The sequence below is a fragment of the Neovison vison genome, chromosome 2, assembly GCF_020171115.1.
Source record: "Neovison vison isolate M4711 chromosome 2, ASM_NN_V1, whole genome shotgun sequence".
Classification (NCBI taxonomy): domain Eukaryota; kingdom Metazoa; phylum Chordata; class Mammalia; order Carnivora; family Mustelidae; genus Neogale; species Neogale vison.
Genome location: NC_058092.1, coordinates 34,594,833 through 34,600,887, shown reverse-complemented (window position 1 = coordinate 34,600,887; position 6,055 = coordinate 34,594,833). Strand labels below are relative to the sequence as shown.

At 43.8% G+C, this 6,055-nt stretch overlaps 1 pseudogene; it reads left to right on the top strand.

Moving 5' to 3' along the window:
- Positions 1-523: 523 nt before the first annotated feature.
- Positions 524-2,420, top strand: LOC122899106 (annotated as a pseudogene).
- Positions 2,421-6,055: the final 3,635 nt, after the last annotated feature.

The following is a 6,055-nucleotide window of genomic DNA, read 5'->3' as shown; positions in this document are numbered from 1 at the left end:
CAGGCTCCTTGCTCAGGAGGCAGCCTGCTTCTCACTCTGCCTGCAGCTCCCCCTGCTTGTGCTCTCTCTCTCTCTGTCAAATAAATAAATAAAACCTTTAAAAAAATTAAAATAAAATAAGAGTTTTGGGTGGAAGTTGATGACAAACTTTAAAGGAGGCTGGAAACTCCTGACCTCACTGATTAATTTCAACCTCATTACAAGCTGGCTGTGCCTCCTGACCTGATGTGGTAGAACCTGTAGCACCACTTACCAAGTACTCACGACAAAAACAAAAATCATCAAGCCTCTAGTTGCAGGTATCAGTTTATAAAGAATACGGAGGATAGAAAAATATGTTAAATGACATCACAAAATTACAAATCCAAATCCATAATGTGGGAAATCCCACATGCCAAAGCACCCGGTTTCTCGATAAATAAATTGCATAAAACAAAACCAAAATGAAACCAGTAGCAAAGAAAGAGTGGCCATTCTATTGATTGAAAGAGACTTAAGAGTGGCAAAGTTCAGGCCCAGCAAGATGGCGGCCCCCTTGGAGCTCAGCTGCTGGGGAAGTGGTGGTGGTGGTAAGGGGTTCCCATTGTACATGGTGAGTCCCTGGTGGTGATGTTTTATGACAAATTTTATGGTGCACTCTTGAACATCAGCATCATACATGATACACAGAGAGGTTCAAGAGGGGAAGTAGCAATTTTGATCACTGATGACATTATTTCTCAGCTGGAAAAACACTAAATTTTTTAAGAACACAAATGCAGATAGGACTATGAACTCTGGGCAATGCAGGGGACAGGTACACTGGCTTACATTGCTCTTCTAGAAAAGAAGCTGCTTCTAGCAGTTTTTCCACATTCTTGGATGACTGAGAATTCTTGACTGTGACAAAATTCTTGGGTTTGCTTCCTAAATTCCTTTTTTTTCCGGTTTGATCCTGCCTGGAAAAATGCCTTGGGGAGTATTAAGCATCGCATTCTCCTGATCAGAAGACAGCCTCCCCTCTTCCACCTCTGAGAAGCGGAACACATAAACACAGACAAGCCAAGGGGTGCCTAAACCTTCTGGCAAACAGATTGGGAACATCTCTGTTTTTCTTTGGAGATATGCCTACTTTGGGTGCCTGTGTGTTTGGTTTTCTTGCACCTCTTTACAAAGTGAGCTTTCCCAAAGTTCAGTTATAAGAACATTTGAAACAGCTCTCCAGGCTATGTCGCTTTTGTGATGACATCCTAAACAGTCATTTTAGGAGCCCCTGGGTGGCTCAATCATTAAGGGTCTGCCTTCAGCTCAGGTCATGATCCCAGTGTCCTGGGATGGAGCCCTGCAGCGGCCTCCCTGCTCGGTGGGAAGCCTGCTTCTCTCTCTCCCACTTCCCCTGCTTGTGTTCCCTCATCCACTCTGTCTGTCTCTGTCAAATAAATAAATGGAATCCTTAAAAATGTAAAAAAAAAAATCATTGTAGACTTGGCCTTGGAGATGAATGACAATCTTTGCCAAAGCCTTCCACTTCCTCCTAGGAAACTGGCAGCACGCGAGCAGCTTCTCGCACAGGAAGAGAGCAGTTCCTTACGATGGCCATCATCCTGCTCTGTGACCAAGTGTTTGCCCTGGAGTCATGTGATTTTGCAGTAATGTCTTACACTAAAGTATGTGAAGGCAAATAGGAAACACTTCTTGTGTATGGATGAGAAAGACATTTTTTTGTATAAGACTTTAAAACCAAAAGGAACGTTCTATGTCATCTTTTTTTTTTTATTATTATTATTGCATGAAATACCCACTAACCTTTTAAATTGTATTTAAAAGCTTGTATTCTAGTTTGGTAATGCAGTTTATTAATATCAAGATGAATACTACATGAACTTGAAGGGAAACAAAGAAAACACATTGTGTGTGTGAGAATAAAGATTATTTATTTATTTATTTGTCAGAGAAAGAGAGTGCAGGAGCACAAACAGGGGGAGCAGCAGGCAGGGGAAAAGCAGGTTCCCACCTGAGCAGGGAGCCCAGTATGGGACCAGATCCCAGGACTCTAGGATCATGACCTGAGCTAAAGGCAGACGCCCAATGACTGAGCCACCCAGGCGTCCCTATTTTTTAAAAAGTGAGAAAAGATTCCTCCTCTTCAAGGAGGTGACCTTGCAGTCCTTTGTGCAGACCCTAGCCGGCAAGACAGTCCCCTCGAGGTGGACCGCAGCGGCACCACTAAGAAGGTCAAAGCCGAAACACAAGGCAAGGAGGGCATCCCGCCCGCCTAGCAGCGTCGGATTTTTGCGGGCGAACTGCGGGAGGATGACCCCGCGGTGTCAGACTACAATAACCAGAAAGAGTCCACCCTGCACGTGGTGCTTCGCCAGCGTGGTGGCCCCATGGGGCCTTCCCTCCCCTCACTGGCCCAGAAACACAACTGCGACAAATGATCGGCCCAAGTGTGATGCTCCCCCGCACCCAGGCGCTGTCCCCCAGCCTCCAGAAATGCACCCACGCCAGCAAATAAGAAGGTCAAATAAGGCCCCTGCTCCCTCTCTTCCTTGGCTGGGGGCCTGGAGGGCGGCCTCCAGCCCGAGCCCCAAGGCCCTGGGGCCTCAGTCAAGTTTTCCTTTCATTGACTGGAGCAGTAAACGATCAATAAATAAATAGCAGTGAAAAACCTGCCTTCATCTTGGCAGGTTTTTGCCTTTGGTTCTGGGGTCTCTAACTAAAAGCTGTAGTTCTGTTCTGAATGTGCACCTTAATTTATTCAAATCCATTTATTCATTTATCGTTTTTCCTAGACCAGTCTGAATGTCTCATACAAGGCTCTTCAGTGAAGGCTTTTTTGTTCTGTTTAGAAATGTGATGTCTAGGGGCGCCTGGGTGGCTCAGTGGGTTAAGCCGCTGCCTTCGGCTCAGGTCATGATCTCAGAGTCCTGGGATCGAGTCCCGCATCGGGCTCTCTGCTCGGCAGGGAGCCTGCTTCCCCCTCTCTCTCTCTGCCTGCCTCTCTGCCTACTTGTGATTTCTCTCTGTCAAATAAATAAATAAAATCTTTAAAAAAAAAAAAAGAAATGTGATGTCTATTTTAGGAATTAGGAAGGAAATACAAATTACTTCAATAGAAAGCCTGTATTTTACTTTTTTAAAAAAGCCTTTCTAAAAAGACTAAAGATACCTACCAAACAAACGCAATATGTAGATTTTGTTTCAATCCTGATTTAAATAAGCCAACTATAAAAATACATTTTGAGACAATTGGGGAAAACTGAACATGGACTGATTTTTAGATGAATTAAGGGATTATTAATTTTGCTGTGTGTGATAAAATTATGGTCCTGTTCTGGTTATAAAATCAGTCTGTATTTGTTAAGAGATTTTTACCCAAGTATTTACAAGTGAAATGATATGATGTCTTGGATTGTTTTAAAGTACTCTAGCAAGGGGCGTCTGGGTGGCTCAGTCCTTAAGCATCTGCCTTCAGCTCAGGTCCTGATCCCAGAGTCCTGGGATGGAGCCCCGCATCGGGCTCCCTGCTTGGTGGGAAGCCTGTTTCTCCCTCTCCCACTTCGCCTGCTTGTGTTCCCTCTCTCCCTGTGTCTCTCTCTGTCAAATAATTAAATAAAATCCTTAAAAGAATAAATAAAAATAAAATAAAATACTTTAGCAGAAGAAAAAATATCTAGGGGGGAGAAGGACAAATTATAAATAAGAGGAATAGGGTGTTGATAACCATTGACACTGGGTAATGGGTGCATGGAGGCTCAGGATTCCATTCTCTCTATGTATGTTTGAAACTTTCCGTAATAAAAAGGTATGAATTCCCTCACTCACATCTCTCCTGGTGAAGCCATTGAACTCAAAAGAGCAAGATCAAGTGTTAGATCAAATAAAAGTTTTATAATATAAATTGCTTTCTTTAAGTTGCTTTCTTTGGTCTTGAAAGGCTTTTAACAGTTAGAAGTTAAAATATTATGGAAAAATAAAAGACCATTGTCACAGTCTGTTAATCCCATATGCTCCCCGTGAGAAGGATAAATACTTACATGGCAGTTTTATGGGACCCAGAGCCCAATATAGGAAAATTTCCCAAAGGACTCTCTAACCCACCATCCTTATTATTATTTCTTCTCCTTCTTCTTCTTCTTCTTCTAATCATCAGTGGATAGGGGAGCAGGTAGGGGAAAATTGAGGCATGAGGTAATCTCTTATTTGACCAGTTAGAGCAAAGTAAAGATGGGGGCCAGTGGCCTTTAGTTTGAGATGCACTGGTGTGCTAGAGACATATGCATTAAGGCCAGGAGGGCAATCATTTGAAATTGCCAGGTGAAGCTAGCTTTGCTCTCATTAAGTATCATTTGGAAAGCATCTCCAGTAAATGGCTCTTTTGAGAACTAGCACCTGGCTTGCTACTGGAGGCCAGAACAGTATAAAAACACTTAACCATAAAATATTTGGTGACTATACAGCCCAGACTGGTCCCAAACCATAAACTAGAGGGCACGTCATCCATTAATTAAAAATGGTACTTACAGGATCAGGCCCAAGTCTGAACATACATGTAAGTTGCATGAGCTGTTTCCGTCCCCAGTATGGCCACTCCTGTCATATGTCATCCATGTTCAGCCTATATCTAGGACCTCACAGAGAGCTTCCTGTGATCAGCGAGCTAAGAAGGAAAGCTTTTAGCCTTTATAGACTACTTGGCACAGGACACTGGCAGTGGCCAAACATATACTATTGTGCTATATGTGCCACTATATTATATTCAGAGTGTCCTTGAAGGACTGTAGAGAAGAAAACTCTGGGTTTTCTTCAGGTAACACATCTTTTCTTTTTTTTTTTTTTTTAAGATTATTTATTTATTTGACAGACAGATCACAAGTAGGCAGAAGAGGCAGGCAGATAGAGGGGAGGGGGGAAGCAGGCCCCCTGCAGAGCAGGCAGCCAGATGCAGGGCTCCATCCCAGGATCCCAGGATTATGACCTGAGCCAAAGGTGGAGGCTTTAACCCACTGAGCTACCCAGGCGCCCCAGGTAACACATCTTTTTGTCCACTTTCCCTATTAGGGAAGCTGACCTGAGATAAGGTCCTACAGTGATACAAAAAGGGTGGCAAATTGTTAGCTATAGGGTCAGGAACTTGGAAGGGGCAAGAAAAGAAAATGGATGACAAGGAAGATGGGAGAAGAGGTCTGTAGATGGATTCAAGATCCTCTGAAAATGGTCCAGACTATAAACATTTATGCATCTTGTGAATCTTCAAAATGGAGGAGACTTACCACACTCTGGAAGACAAGAGGACCTGTTCTCTGGGGGTTGGTCAGCCTCCTCTCCCAGTCACCCCAGAACTTGCTCAATGGATTCATAAATAAAATGGGCTCGATGGCATGGACTTTCCCTTACCAAGGTTGAGCAGGCTTGCTGCCATTGTCGTTGCCCAATGCGCCAGCAAGGTGACTAACCTTTAGCCACATGCACTTGGGGACAGGTAGGCACCCTGGGGCAGTTTGTTCACATCAGAAAGTGGTAGTGATTTGACCCCAATGGCATAGACACTTGTTCTGATTTTGATTTGTTTCCCCATCTCACCACGTCTCTGGAAGCACCACCCACCAAGGCTTGTTAAGTGCTGTGTGCAATTCTAGTATCCATACTTACAAAAAATGTTCACTTCAGGGGCGCTTGGGTGTCTCAGTGGGTTAAAGCCTCTGCCTTCAGCTCAGGTCATGATCCCAGGGTCCTGGGATCGAGCCCCGCATCAGGCTCTCTGCTCAGTGGGGAGCCTGCTCCCGCCCCCCATCCCCCGCCTGCCTCTCTGCCTACTTGTGATCTCTGTCAAATAAATAAATAAAATCTTTTTTAAAAAGTTCACTTCAATGCAAAAAAAATTTGAATATGGAATTCCATTAGTCATAGCTTTCTCTTATTTTTATTCATGAAAGGAAAAGGGAATGTTTCCAATAAAGAGTACATCTGTGAAATTGTAGTGTGTCTGGATTTCTCGAAAATAACTGTTTGTTGGGTGTGGTAGAGATGCTGTTCCATACTTAGATATTATGTTCCAGGTAGTGGACCCCGG